This window comes from Phocoena sinus, chromosome 12 (assembly GCF_008692025.1).
Source record: "Phocoena sinus isolate mPhoSin1 chromosome 12, mPhoSin1.pri, whole genome shotgun sequence".
NCBI classification, from domain to species: Eukaryota; Metazoa; Chordata; class Mammalia; order Artiodactyla; family Phocoenidae; genus Phocoena; species Phocoena sinus.
In genome coordinates, this window is record NC_045774.1 from 23,662,538 (window position 1) to 23,678,659 (window position 16,122).

A 16,122-nucleotide genomic window follows, 5' to 3' on the forward strand; every position below is an offset into this window, starting at 1 on the left:
GTTTGTAGGATTTTGTCTTATCTGACTCAAGTGAAACTTTTGTGTAAATTGTTCTCAGAGCACAGGTAATTACAGAGAGCTGGATGTATCAAGATTAAAGAACAGGTCTCTTTTGCTGTGTTTCGTTAACATGTGATTATTACATGATTATATCTGTGGTTGAAATAAGTCTGAGATTTGCTTATACTGGTAGTGAGATGAGTCTTAAGCGGTATAGCTAATCTTCACCCCATCTTAGTGTATTATAATGTACTAAAAATAAACAATCTAACACTTAAGCATTGCGCATAATCAAATTTTCTTGAGTCAGTTTGCAGTGTCAGTGCCCTTTTCTCTATATTATATAATCTTAAAGTGTAGCTTTTATATCTTTTTGACATATGGTTCCAGGAAACTTGCATATTACTTAGACATGTGAAAAATCTATAAGCACTTCAAGAGCATAGTTTTTCATTTGTTTATATTTAGTGTTATGGAACAATTATTTACTTCTGAGACATACACAGGCACACCTTGTTTTACTGTGTTTCACTTCATTGTGTTTCACAGATATTGTACTTTTTACAAATTGAAGCTTTGTGGTAATCCTGCATCAAACAAATCTATTGGTGCCATTTTTTCAAACTGTACTTCTTACTTTGTGTCTCTGTGTCACATTCTGGTAATTCTCACAATATTTCAAACTTTCTTCATTCTTACTATGTTATGGTAATCTTTGATCAGTGAGCTTTGATTTAACTATTTTCATTGTTTTGATATTATTTAGCAATAGGTATTTTTAAATAAGGTATGTACATTTTTTTAGACAGAATGCTATTGTACACTTAATAGACTACAGTATAGTATAAACATAACTTCTGTATGCACTGGGAAAGAAAAAATTAGTGTGACTCATTTTATGACAATATTTGCTTTATTGTGGTGGTCTGGAACTGAACCTACAATATCTCAGAGGTATACCTGTATATGATATTCACTGAAACTTAGTCTCCTCATTTGAAAAGTGAACAGGCCAATATTTCATTTCAACATGATAAGAAGAACCACAAATTAGACTTCCTTCTCAACAGGTATACTCCATGCTTGAGGAACAAATTTGGGTAGAATTACTCAACTTCATTAGTAGTTGCTGTAGATTAAGCACAAGTACCTATACACCAGAGCAAATATGAAATGATGAGTAAGTCTTCTGAAACAAAGCCATCCCTTTGATCAAATGTGTTCAGATATAAAGTTGAACTTGTTCACTTTCATTTCTGTAGCACATTTTGATGGAAATGAGTCTCTCTATTCACTGTGGTATCATGAAAATTTAAAAGAGACTCAACAATATTGATGTCACCCTTTATTTAAGTCTACTTTTTCTTTATGTGCATTCTGCCCACTAATATTATTCATCAAGACTTAGAGTAAGGGAAAAATAAGTAAAATTTGAGAATCTAATAATGGCTTTTGGAAGAAAATCATTTCATTTGAAAAATAAGAGTAATAAGTACAATTTTCAATATTTCATGTCTTTTATAAGAAGGGCAGTTGTACCAGCAAATAGAAAGAACATTCACCCGTTCACATTCAGCAAATACATAGCATGTGCCTGGGACTGTGTCTAGGGTCTGGAAAAGAATACAATGGGTAGACACAGACCTTGACTTTCCACTGCTTATGATATTATGATTAATATGTATAAATAATCAGGCAATACAACAAAAACAAATGATAATTGATTACCCAATGGGTTCTACAGAAACCTATGGCAGAATAGATAATGCAGCCTTTAAGGTAGGGTTCCCCAGCCCCCAGGACCATGGGCCGGTACAGGTTAGGAACCAGGCCACACAGCAGGAGGTGAGCAGCAGGTGAAGAGCGAAGCTTCATCCGCAGCTCCCAGTGGCTTCCCATCACTCGCATTGCTGAACCACTGAACCACCAACCCCCCCCCATCCCTGGAAAAATTGTCTTCCACGAAACCAGTCCCTGGTGCCAAAAAGGTTCGGAACTGCTGCTTTAAGGGTCAGAGAAGGCTACTTAGAAAAAGTAACTTCTACATTGAATCATAGTGGTAGTAAAGGAGTTAGCCAGTTAAGGTGACATAATGGCTGGGAGAAGATGGATTAATTTAGATGGAGAGTAAAGCATTTGTGAAAGTCCAGGCAAAAGAAGGAACAGGTTCATTTTGGGAACTAAATAAGGTCAGTATGACAGGAGTGTGAAGCATAATGCAGGAAATGAAAAGAGATAACACTGGACAGATAAGCAGACCTGGGCCTATTTAGGGTCTTAAAACTTATGTTAAGGAGATTTGCCTTTGTTCTGAGAGCAATGAGGAATTACTTAAGATTAGAAGCAAGTATATGATATCATCATATTTTTATTTATAAATATCATTCTTGCAGCACATACAAAATAGCATGGTATATGATTAATAGCATTAAATAAAAGTTCATACATAAATCATAATATTGCTATAATTTTTATTTTCTCTGAGACAAAGGCTAAGGCAATTTTCTGAATGTTGTAATTTATTTCCATTGCTTTTGATTTCTTTTCAGCCAAGTTGTTTTCCTGTTTGAATAGCTTTATCTTATAAGTAAAATACTATTCCAAGGTCAAATACATGGCTTCTTAACTAGTTGGTTAATATTTGATGTGAATTTCCATTGTTTGTACTTCAGGTTATAGTAAATATCAAGTAATTAAAAAGTTATTGGACTTCTCCTATGACTTAGGATGTAGAAAGACAAAAGAGACACCATTAGAATGAAAGGGATAGCCTGCAAAAAAATAATTTATTTTAAACCTTTCAGAGAGCTGAGGTGACAAGACCACCATGATAACTGAATTCCAAATGGTAACAAGTCTTTCCAAAGATGAATGAGATATGTTATCTCTTTTACTTTGGGCAAACATGGAAAAGGGGAAAAAAAAAAAATGATGGCCTTCATAAAAATGGGTAAAATGAAATCAACTAAAATTAAAGCTAAACCTTAAAGGCTGAGTGTGGGCTAATATAATTAGAATAATTATGAGCCCTGTACAAAAAGACATTTTGCATGCACATTCAAGCTTCTTTCAATGGGTTTCTTCTGCATGTGATGAGAAAGATCTGAGGCAGGACTGCAGACTTGAAGGAGCCCCTATTAGGGGCATAGGTATAAAGAAAGTGATTGTCTACCAGTAGGGTTCAGGTATAACACATTACCTGCTTTTTGGACCATTTGACATATAAAGCAGGATCCTCAAACCACAAGGTGAAAGGTAACAAAACTTCCTTGTTCTAGGCCTCAAACAAAGATATACTGCTTCTGGAGGGGATGTGGAAGCAAAATCCATCTGCCACTGTGGATGGATAGGAAGAACTGCTGGACCCATTATCCTTCCCCAGTGCAAAACAGTGGTCTGCTATCACTGGGCAATAGTCAGAAAACTCTATCTTCTACAAAGCCCACTGGACATAGAAGTGATGTTTGGATGCCATAGTGGGAAAAGGCAGTAATGCTAAGAAGGCCCACACTGAAGCTGGGACAGGATAACTGCCCCTTTCATAAACCTAGCAATTCATAGCAAGCCACAACAGGCTACTGATAAATAGGGTAAGAGTGTGGAGAAAGATCCTGCCTGTGGCACAAAAGGTGGATAAACTGCTGCCAGCTGAGATTGGAACACAAACAGTAAGAGAAATCCAGCCAGAAATAATTTGAAGCCTATAGTATACCAAAGACAAAAATTGCCACCACAAATCACAAACCTATCTGAACCACATATTTTTTTTGGTATAAATACTCTTGATCTCAGTTTCTGTTGTCCTTCTACATTTGATGTCTAGCATGCAATAAACTTATGAGATACACACACACACACACATGCACACACGCACACACACACAAGCCTTAATCAAGAAATAATGTAATCCATAGAGACAAACTCAGAGAAAACCCAAATATAGTATCTATTAGACTGATTCTTGAAAATAACAATGATTAGTATGTTAAAAGATTTAATGGAAAAAGCAAAAAACATGTATAAACAGATTTAGAATTATAGAAATAGAATTATAGTGCTTTGTGGCCATTGGTTAATATTAATTAATGTAGCTCATAGAACTACATGCAGGATAAATACAAAGAGAAAAAAAGAAGATAAAAGACAAACAAAAGTCACTTAGACATAACAGCAAAATGGAAACCAAAGATAAAGTCTTGAAGGCAACCAAGAAAATAATAAAAATAGAGCAGAATTCTCAACAGAAATGAAGACATCCAGAAGACAATGAGCAGTATTTTTCAAATACTAAATGAAAAAGTAAACTGTCATGTATTGATACCAAAGGGGAAAGGGGGGGTGGGTGGGATGAACTGAGAGATTTGGGATTGACATATATACACTACTATGTATAAAATAGATAAGTAGTGAGAACCTAATATATAGCACAGGAACTCTACTCAGTGCTCTGTAGTGACTTAAATGAGAAGGAAATCCAAAAAAGAGGGGATATATGTATACGTAGAGCTGATTCACTTTGCTGTACAGCAGAAACTAGCACAATATTGTAAAGCAACTATATTCCAATAAAAAAACCAAATGTCAACTGAAAATTCTATACCCAGTAATAATATCTTTCAAAAAACAAATCTTTAAATGTGAAATAAAGACTTTTCTTCAGATATTTTTAAAAAGCAGAGGGAATTCATTGCCAACAGACTTATAGTATAAGTAATATTTAAGTTAGATATTCAAGGGTAAGGAATATAATATCAAATGGAAATTTGTGTCTATAAGAATGAATAAATAAAGAATGAATAAAGAGCACTAGACATGACAAACATAAAACATACATTTTTTCTCTTATTTTAAATCACATTAAAATATAATTAACGGTCTCTATTAGTTTTCTAGCACTGCTATAACAAAATACTACAAACTGAGTGACTTATTATAAAGTACCAGAAATCTATTCTTTCCCATTTCTGGGGTCAACAAGTCCAAAATCAAAGTGTAGGCAGGGCCATGCTTTCTCTGAAACTTCTAGCAGAGGACCCTTCCTTAACTCTTTTAGATTCTGATGGTGGTTGGCACTTCTCAGTGTTCTTGGCTTATACATGCATCACTCCAACCGCTACCTCAATCTTCACATAGACTTCTTTCCTACATGTTATAATCAATTCAGAAAGTACCAAGTCTAACGTTCTAAATCATCAAAATCAGGTATGGGTGAGACTTTGTGTCTGGTCCACCCTGGGACAAAATTTCTCCCCATCTGTGTATCTACGAAACCTAAGAAAGATGTTATCAGCTTCAAAAATGCAATGGTGGGGAAAGCATAAGGTAGGCATTCTCATTCTAAATGTGTTAAATTGGAAGGAAAATATGTCACAAGCAAGTCTAAAATGCAGAAAAGAAAACTCCATTAGATTTCAATGCCTGAGAATAATCTCTGTGATTATATGCTCTGTCTTCTGAGCCTAATATGGAAGTGGCTCCACTCTCTCATCCCATGGGGTCAGGGACCTCACCCTGTGAACCCCCAGATTAGTGGTCTCATTGGCTTTCATACCATAGACTGGAGGAAGGGAAATGGGGAGTAACTGTTGATGGATACATGGTTCCTTTTTGAGGTGATGACAATTTTCTAGAATTAGGTAGTGGTGATGATTGCACAAAATTATGAATTGAATTACATCACTTTAAAATTGAGATTTTCATGATATGTGAATTATATTTCAATTGAAAGAAAAGGAAAGCTGGAGAACTCATGCTTCCTTATTTTAAAACTTAAAGTTACACTAATTAAAACAGTGGGATTTTGTGTAACAATAAACATATAGAACAATAGAACAGAATGTGTTTCTGGAAAGGGACCCACAAATATGTGATTGATTTATTTTCAACAAACTTGCCAAACTAATTTAATGGAAAAATACAATTTTTTCAACAAGTGTTACTGGAACATTTGAATACCCAAAATCAAAAATAAATTAAAAAATGAAGAAACATTACCCTTAATCCAAACCATATTAAAATTAGTTGAAATTGATTCAAGATCACAATATAATTCTAAAATTATAAAAATTCTAGTAGAAAGCATAAAAGAAAATCTTTGGCAATGTTTTAGACAGGACACAGGAACAAAAAACATAAAAGACAAATTTTGATAAATTTGACTTCATCAAAATTAAAATATTTTCCTCTTTGAAGAACACAATAAAAGAAATTAAAAATAACCATACCTTGGAAGTATATTCACAAAAGGTATATATGATAAATGATTGAGTACAGAAAGTAAAAAGAACTCTTACAACTCAATAATAAGAGGACAAACAGCACAATAAAAAATGAGTGAAAAATTTGCAAAGACACTTCTTTGCAACAGAGAAAATACAACTGACGAATAAACACATGAAATAATGTCCAACATTATTAGTCACTGGGGAAATTTAAATTAGAGCCATAGTAAGACATCAGAACAAACCTACTACTGTGGCAAAAATTATCAAATAAACAAAACACAGACTACATAAATTGCTGGTGAAGGTGCAAAACAATTAGCACCTTCATATTTGCTGTTGAGTATGCCAAGTGGCAGAACAATTTTAGAAAACAGTATGGTGGTTTCTTATAAAATGATATATACACTTACCATATAACTGAGGGACCTGACCCAAAAAGATTAATAAAACTGAACATTTCCACATAATGACCTATATAAAAATATTTAGAAAGTTTTATTTAGAATATCCAAAAACCTGGAAACAATCAAAACGTCCACTAATAAATGAATGGATAAACAAATTGTGGTACATCTGTGCAATAGAATGCTGATTAGCAATAGAAATGAATGATCTACTGATTCATGCAACTATATGGATGATTCCCCAAAACGTTATGCTTAGTGAAAGAAGCTAGATACTAATGACTATATATGTATAATTTTATTTTCATGACAAAAGTATAGGATGGAAAACAAATCAGTGGTTGCCAGGCACTGGCATTATAGGAAGGGTTGACTACCAAAACTGTCACAAAAATATTTTGGAGTGATGAAACTATTTTATATCTTTATTGTGGTGGTGAATATATTTGCACATACCTAAAAAGATTTCATTTAACTTTATGTAAATTATACCTCAATAAATTGGTTATGGGTTAAATTGTGTCCCCCCAAAAATCATATGTTCAAGTCTGAATCCCTGGAATCTCATATTGTGACCTTATTTGGAGATAAGGTTTTTACAAGAGGCTGTCAAGTTAAAATGAGATCATTAAGTTGGAACCTAATCCAGTATGACTGGTGTTCTTATAAAAAGGGGAAATTTGTCCACAAGGACACACATATAGGGAAGATAACGTGAAAAGACATAGGGAGGAGGTGGCCTTCTATAAGCCAAGAAAAGAGGCATAGAACAGATCCTTCACAACCCTCAGAAGGGACCAACACTGCCAACACCCTGATTTTGGATTTCTAGTCTCCAGAACTGTGAGACAATACATTTCTCTTGTTTATGTGATACTTTGTGATGGCAGCCCAAGAAAACTGACACACTTGACTCTCAAAAAATAAATTTATTTGTATTCCCACAATTCAAAAATTAAAATAATGACCATAATAATACCATCATTTCAATGAGGGCACAGAACTTAGGCTATTTGTTTAAATATTTTTGATATCTACTTCACAAGTTTCAATCATTTGAATACACTGTTTCTATAGTACCATAAAAATTTCCTTTAGTAATATGTTCTCCAGGTCTACCTTTGTTGTTCTGTTCAAAGTTCTTTATTTACGTATTACCTAAATTATTAAATTTTACTTTTACAGTTAATGCTCTGAGTCTATTATGCAAATATCCAAATATATCTCATCTTACATTTTGTCTATGAAGAGATCAGCTATACCACATGTGTAGTATTCCACAAAGGTTTCAAATCCTCTTACAAGAAAGATTCTGGAAATGTATAGGAAGGAGATTGTGACAGTAAGGGTTATGAATCATATGCATGTACATACTTGCAAGGTAGGCTCTTTGATATGCAGTTTCCTAGTGAAGAGAAGGGTCTCCTCAAACCTAGTGTGTGAATGAACTTTAAATGAAAAGATGGCACACCACATTCTTAACTTGGCAATTGGCCATTATACATGGTGGTGACTCTCAAAAAGAATGTTGATTACTTGATGTGGTGAAATATATGTTGCACAAATATGGAAGTCAAAACTCACTGTAATTTTAAAAAGCACTAAATCATGCCCTGGTCCTCGTATAGCTTTATAGTTCCAAAGCCAGTTAGGATACACTGAGGAAAAAAAAATTTTCTTCCTCTCACAATTGAGAAGTTCAAACACATCAGTCATGAATCTACATCTTGGAGTCAGGCCCAGGGGAGGAGGTTGGTGAATAGTGAAGCTTAGTTATCCATCAATAGAGCAACCTTTAAATGAATGTCTGCAGACATGTTAAAGAAGTTTGTAGTGTGTCCAGCGCTTATAATAATAACTGCACCAGAGGTTTTTATTTATTTATACTAATGTAACCTTATTTAACTATAATCCCCTACATTGCTGTTGCCGTCTAATCTCTTTAATGAATGGTATTTCATTAAGTACCTTCTTTATCAATTTTATATTAAGTGTATCTGAAGGTTAGGTGCTATAACATTTAATATTTAACTTCATCTTTGAAAGTATATTACATCAATAATCTAAATAAAACTGATTTTCACATATCCTAATAAAATTTCATAACTAAGCATATAAAGAAACTTGGATGGCTTAGCAGATTGGTACTACAATATACAGGTTTCTGCTGTTAGGTCTCAAGTTCAAAACCAACCTCATATTATGAATTAAGAAAAAGAAATAAATAGCTGTGGTAATGAAATTTCATGCTGTGAATCAATGGTTTTGTTTGCATGGGTCTTCTAAAAGAATTAAACACAGTAGAAAGAAGTACAAATCCTCTTCAAATCTTAGAAATATTTCCCCCAAAGCAGTATTTTAGTTTGCAATCCCAGGTGAAAGAGGAGGAAGAGGAAGGAGGTGAGGGAGAGGGAAATTTACATCCACTTCCATGTAGAAATGCTCTTATATTAATAAAATTGCATATGTTTGCTCTTTGGGGTAATACAAACATGAAAGCAGAAAAAAAACCTCAATATTTCCTTTTTTTTCCTATATATGCCTCCTAAGCTTATTTAAGATTCCTTCTGATGTGTCTCTTTTGCACACACCAAACATACTTCCTTACAATCCTTTGTGACCCCCAGACTCCACTCCTACATTTGTATAGAATGAGTTATGGGGGTAACAGAGGACTGTCTTCTCTTCAGGCACATTTTTAAATTAAAACCAGGGTATCAGTCAAAAGGTATATATTCTCCTTTCTTTTATTTCCAGGAAAATCTGATGCTAAATTCCCCTTAGCTATTTACAAAATAGGTACTCACTATGTGCCAATCCTGGGCTCACATAAGTCTTGTGTTTATGGAGTTTATATTCTAGGAAAATTAGGAAAGGATTTAAGTTAAACAATTGGTGTCGCCAATGCCAATAATTCAGATAGGCTCTCAATGCTGTTTTGGTCACATGATGAGCCCAGAAAACAGTTAAGTACTAAAAAAAGTTGCCATATGACAACGTGGAATAGGGAAAATAATCCTATCAAATGTTGGAAGAAGAAAGGCTTCTGGGAGACACTAGAGTGAGCTTGAATCAATATTAATACCTGGGAAATGACAGCGGCAGATGAGCTACTCTAATGTGAAACAATTAAGGTTGACAGGGCTCAGTTCGAACAATGTGTTTCACTGGTCGTAAAGCTAAGAGACAGATCTGCAAACAATGACAAGCCCTCTACACAGTAACTGCCATCATCATTGACTCAGTGGTCAGGACGTTTAATTGATGACCTTAGAATCACTAATTGGGCATTAATTTTTCAATCAACTATGTTTGCTTAAAGAAATGACTCTTTGGTAAGTTTCTTTTTTTTTTCCAGAAAGCCAGGTCAGATTTGACTTTTACATTAGAAGACAAGCCTACTTAAACAGCTGATTGGGCTTTCCAGGGGACAAAGCCACTGATTCCACAATTAGAAAGATGGCTTAAAATATCAAGAACCCTGGTAAAGTAATATCTTTCCATAAATTGACAGTGAAGGAGGAACAAGTGAGACTGAACCCTTTGTTGAGAACAGATTTAATTGGCAGGGGTCAGGGAATTTCACAAAGATGGAATTCCTTAAGGATGCAAAGAAAAGTACCATGAAGAGGAGGGGAAAACTGCCTAAAGTAGGTCTGGTGATGTCAAGGCCAATCTTTTCCTTCACAATCTTGCCTGGGGCTTGCTCTGCCAAGACTAAAGAAATGATGACATCTGCATGGCATATTCGTAGTACTGTAGCATTTCATTTTACACCTTGGTAAAAAAATAAATTTTGGGAAAGTGAGGGAAGAACTAAATTATGTGTTAGTTTTTCTAATATGCATATTACTCTATATTCAGTAGGTACAAATAAATGCTCATTAACTGAAATCCATTCTGAATTTTATTACTAATTCTCATCTTTTGAAAAATAAGTGTGGGTTCAGACCCAGTGGGCAGAGTTCCAATAGTTCTTTAAACAGACTAAATTATTTTTGCTCTTAATAGCAGATAGTGCTAAGTTTTAGTAAACAGGTTTACTTGGATGAAAAAAGATTTCAATTCCTGTGTCAGGGAGGGATGTGTTGATTTATATGCATATTTCAAGTTCTCTCATTAACAAATATTTCTAAATTTCTACTCTGTATTATGAACTGTGTCATGTGTGAATTGTTTTAGGAATGCTTGAAAATGCATTAAAATAAAATGTTCTAATCTGGGCAAAATAAATGCCTTGAAACCGACTCTAGTCTACAATATTATACATGTAGCTTAGTAAACATGATGATTGATATAATCATATTTTCTACATTGATCTGAATCAGCTGCAATGATCTTAATAGACTCAATATTGGAAAAATGGGAATATTCCAATTTAAAGTACTTTGTTATTCGGCAAAGACATTTAGTTCTTTCATATCACCTGTACTAAAAATCCCATGGTGTACTATTATCAAGTACAATTTTCAATGTTTTATTCCAACTGATAAGTCAATTAGCAATTATCGATATTTCACTTATAATGAAAGCCAGGAATTTGAAACCAAAGACATGTGCACAGATTTGTTTTTCAGGTTTTTTTGTCTTTTGGCTATCCAGTCTTTTGTGTCATTTGTTTACTTAATTTCTGTAAAGCAGTTCAAAAAGTTTTATTGAGAGTTTGTTTGTTGCTAAGATTCATTCATGTTATGGCACATTGTTATAGTTTATTTATTTTGACTACTGTAGTATATGTCAATGTGTGAATAACACATGGTTTATTCATCCAGTCTGCCATGGTGGGTGTTTGGATTATTTCCATTCTTTTTGCTGTTATGATATTCTCACACAGGTCTCTGGCATTCCTGGGCAAGGTTGTCTCTTGGGAGCATACCTAGGAATAAAATTCTGAAACATAGGGCATATGAATGTTCAAATTTAGAAGGACATAGACAATGCCAAAATTCTTCTTAGGTGATTTCACCATGTTAAATCCCTACTTTCCTAAACATATCAAATCACCATTTAATTAAGCCTATTATTCTTTTGCCTTATAAATACTTTGATTAACCTAAGATTCTCAGAACTGGTTGATTGGGAACACAAATACTATAACATCTTTAACGATGCAATCTGATGAAATATTTTTATTTTTCACGTGCTTTAAACTTTTTGTTGGTTTGTTTTGCCAAACTTAGGAGTTTCCAGATTTAGTTCATTTCAGGGACTTGTCTTTGATATTCTAACTTTAGAAATAATGTTTGTTCTTACTGCCATACTGATTAGTCAAACCAGACACTTCGTATGAGAAAAAGTTTCATTTTATATTTTCCAACTCAAATGCATCTGTTAATATACATTTGAGGAATATCAAAAAAAAAAAGAGAGAGAAACAAAGTCCAGAGAGTATCTTGTAAGATAAATGATAAAAATAGTTAAATAAAATTAAAATATGAATTTAATATAAATAATTTAAGTTGGATAAATTTTATGCTATATCTCATTACTTAACTTACAATAATTTAGTGTAATGAAAAGCAAAAATTATAGATTATTTAAGCAACAGTGGATGAAATAAATACATTATGTGCCTTCAGAAAATATGTTCATTCATGGGTTCAACTCTGACATTCAGCTTCTGGGAAAAATTAACTGAGAATAACTGCATTATTTTAATTAGGCATCACAATCAAATTTTTTCTTTGTATTTAATGGAGGAAACAGAATATGCTACTGAAGAGTAATCAGTCCAACATTAGCATTATAATTTTATTTGTTAGTAGAAAGTAGAAAATATTTTAACGTGAAATAATTAAAATGAGGTAAGATGATTTATTATAATTAATAAATATTTCATGATAGTATTTGATAAGATTTAACCACATCATTGAATAAGGCAAATCACACCCAAAATAAATAATTCTTTATCTGCAAATTGTACCCATTAAAATTGAAAAATTAAGGTGTATTCCACGTCACTCTAGTTACATTTAAAGATATTAAAGTGAGTAATCTCTATTACATTGGATATTTCTAGATTCTTTTCTTTCCACCTAATGATGCATTTTAGGAATAGGGATTGCAAATAACTTAAATTTTGCTTACATTAAATATGTGAATGAAAGCTATTTTAAAGAGTTTATTATCTCCTACTGAATCTCACTGCTTTACTCTAACCATGTATTTTCTCAAGAGTAATAACTTCTTTGAAGATAGTAGGGGTTTGGCAGAGATAAGGCCATTAAATGAAAATGGTCATCAATCGCACCACCAATAATCTACCATATATCTGATTTAAGAACATTCTACAAGGACAGGAATGTACCATTTTGATTCCCTATTTCTGTCTTAACAGAAATATGCATAAGATGGGGAAAAACAAAAGCTTACATAACGGGATCAAGGTGCCTTAATGAAGGCATCCATGACAGCAATAGTAATTTACAATATCTGAAGGGATCAATGAGTGCAAAAATTTCTCTTTTTCTGTGCATAGTTTTTAAATTAAGAAAAGGAATTAAAAAAAAATAAAAACCTATGCCATGCTAGGAACGAGTAGGTGAAGAGCTACTTCATTAAAACTGTATGCATGGGGGGGGACCTTGAAGATGGCGGAAGAGTAAGACGCGGAGATCGCCTTCCTCCCCACGGATACACCAGAAATACATCCACACGTGGAACAACTCCTACAGAACTCCTACTGAAGGCTGGCAGAAGACCTCAGACCTCCCAAAAGGCAAGAAACTCCCCACGTAACTGGGTAGGGCAAAAGAAAAAACAGAGACAAAAGAATAAGGACGGCACCTGCACCAGTGGGAGGGAGCTGTGAAGGAGGAAAAGTTTCCACACACTAGGAAGCCCCTCCGTGGGCGGAGACTGCGGGAGGCAGAGGGGGGAGTTTCGGGACCACGGAGTAGTGCACAGCGACGGGTGCGGAGGGCAAAGCGGGGAGATTCCTGCACAGACGATCGGTGCCGACCGGCACTCACCAACCCGAGAGGCTTGCTGCTCACCCACCGGGGCGGGCGGGGCTGCGAGCTGAGGCTCGGGTTTTGGTTTTGGACGGAGCTCAGGGAGAGGACTGGGGTTGGCGGCTTGAACATAGCCTGAAGGGGTTAGTGCACCACGACTAGCCGGGAGGGAGTTCGGGGAAAAGCCTGCACCGGCCGAAGAGGCAAGAGACTTTTTCTTCCCTCTTTGTCTCCTGGTGCGCGAGGAGAGGGGTTTAAGAGCGCTGCTTAAAGGAACTCCAGAGACGGGCGCGAGCCGCGGCTAAAAGCGCGAACCCCAGAGACGGGCGCGAGCCGCGGCTGAGGGCGCGAGCCCCCGAGACGGGCGCGAGCCGCGGCTGAAAGCGCAAACCCCAGAGACGGGCGTGAGCCGCGGCTGAGGGCGCGAGCCCCAGAGACGGGCGCGAGCCGCGGCTGAAAGCACAAACCCCAGAGATGGGCGCGAGCCGCGGCTAAAACCGCGGACCCCAGAGATGGGCGGGAGACGCTAAGGCTGCTGCTGCCGCCACCAAGGGGCCTGTGTGCGAGCACAGGTCACTCTCCACACCCCGCTTCCGCGGAGCCTGTGCAGCCCGCCACTGCCAGGTTCCCGGGATCCAGGGACAACTTCCCCGGGACAGTGCACGGCGGGCCTCAGGCTGGTGCAACGTCACGCCGGCCTCTGCCGCAACGTCACGCTGCCTCTGCCGCCCGCAGGCCGGCCCCGCACGCAGTGCCCCTCCTTCCCCCACCCCCCAACCCCCGGCCTGAGTGAGCCGGAGGCCCCGAATCAGCGGCTCCTTTAACCCCGTCCTGTCTGAGCGAAAAAACAGACGCCCTCCAGCGACCTACACGCAGAGGCAGGGCCAAATCCAAAGCTGAGCTCCTGTGAGCTGTGAAAACAAAGAAGAGAAAGGGAAATCTCTCCCAGCAGCCACAGAAGCAGCGGATTAAAGCTCCACAATCAACTTGATATACCCTGCATCTGTGGAATACCTGAATAGACAAGGAATGATCCCAAATTGAAGAGGGGGAATTTAGGAGCGAAATCTATGATTTTTTTCCCTTTTCCTCTTTTTGTGAAGGTGTATGTGTATGCTCCTGTGTGACATCTAGTCTGTATACTCTAGCTTCCACCATTTGTCCTAGGGCTCTATCCGTCCATGACCTTTTTTTAAAAATTCTTTTTCTTAATAATTAAGTTTAATTGTAATAACTTTATTATACTTTACCTTCGTTCTTTCTTTCTTTCCTTCCTTCCCTCCCTCCTTTAGACAACGAATCACCCCAAATTGAGGAGGTGGTCTCAGGGAGCAGGATTTATGATTTTTCCCCCTTTACCTCTTTTTGTGAAGGTGTATGTGTATGCTTCTGTGTAAGATTTTCTCTGTATAGCTTTGCTTCCAACATTTGTCCTAAGGTTCTATCCGTCCCTTTTTTTTCTAAATATTTTTTAATTCAATAACTATATTATACTTTATTTTATTTTTACTGTATCATCTTTCTTTCTGTCTTTTTTTCCTTCTTTCCCTCCTTCCTTCCTTCCTCCCTCCTTCCCTCCCTCCCTCCTTTCTTTCCTTCTTTGCTTCTTTCTTCCTTCCTTCCTTTCCTCCTTTCCTTCTTTCTTTCCTCATACTTCTACTAATTCTCTCTACTTTTTCTCCCTTTTATTCTGAGCCGTGTGGATGAAAGGCTCTTGGTGCTCCAGCCAGGAGTCAGGGCTCTGCCTCTGAGGTAGGAGAGCCAACTTCAGGTCACTGGTCAACAAGAGACCTCCCAGCTCCACATAATATTAAACAGCGGAAATCTCCCAGAGACCTCCATCTTAACACCAGCACCCAGCTTCACTCAACGACCAGCAAGCCACAGTGCTGGACAACCTATGCCAAACAACTAGCAAAACAGGAACACAACCCCACCCATTAGCAGAGAGGCGGCCTAAAATCATAATAAGGCCACAGACACCCCAAAACACACCACCAGACGTGAAACTGCCCACTAGAGAGACAAGATCCAGCCTCATCCAGCACAACACAGGCACTAGTCCCCTCCACCAGGAAGCCTACACAACCCACTGAAACAACCTTAGCCACTGGAGACAGACATCAAAAACAACGGGAACTACGAACCTGCAGCCTGCAAAAAGGAGACCCCAAACACAGTAAGATAAGCAAAATGAGAAGACAGAAAAACACACAGCAGATGAAGGAGCAAGATAAAAACCCACCAGACCTAACAAATGAAGAGGAAATAGGCAATCTACCTGAAAAAGAATTCAGAATAATGATAGTAAGGATGATCCGAAATCTTGGAAGTAGAATGGACAAAATGCAAGAAACAGTTAACAAGGACCTACAAGAACTAAAGATGAAACAAGCAACGATGAACAATGCAATAACTGAAATTAAAATCACTCTAGATAGGATCAATAGCAGAATAACTGAGGCAGAAGAACGGATAAGTGACCTGGAAGATAAAGTAGTGGAAATAACTACTGCAGAGCAGAATAAAGAAAAAAGAATG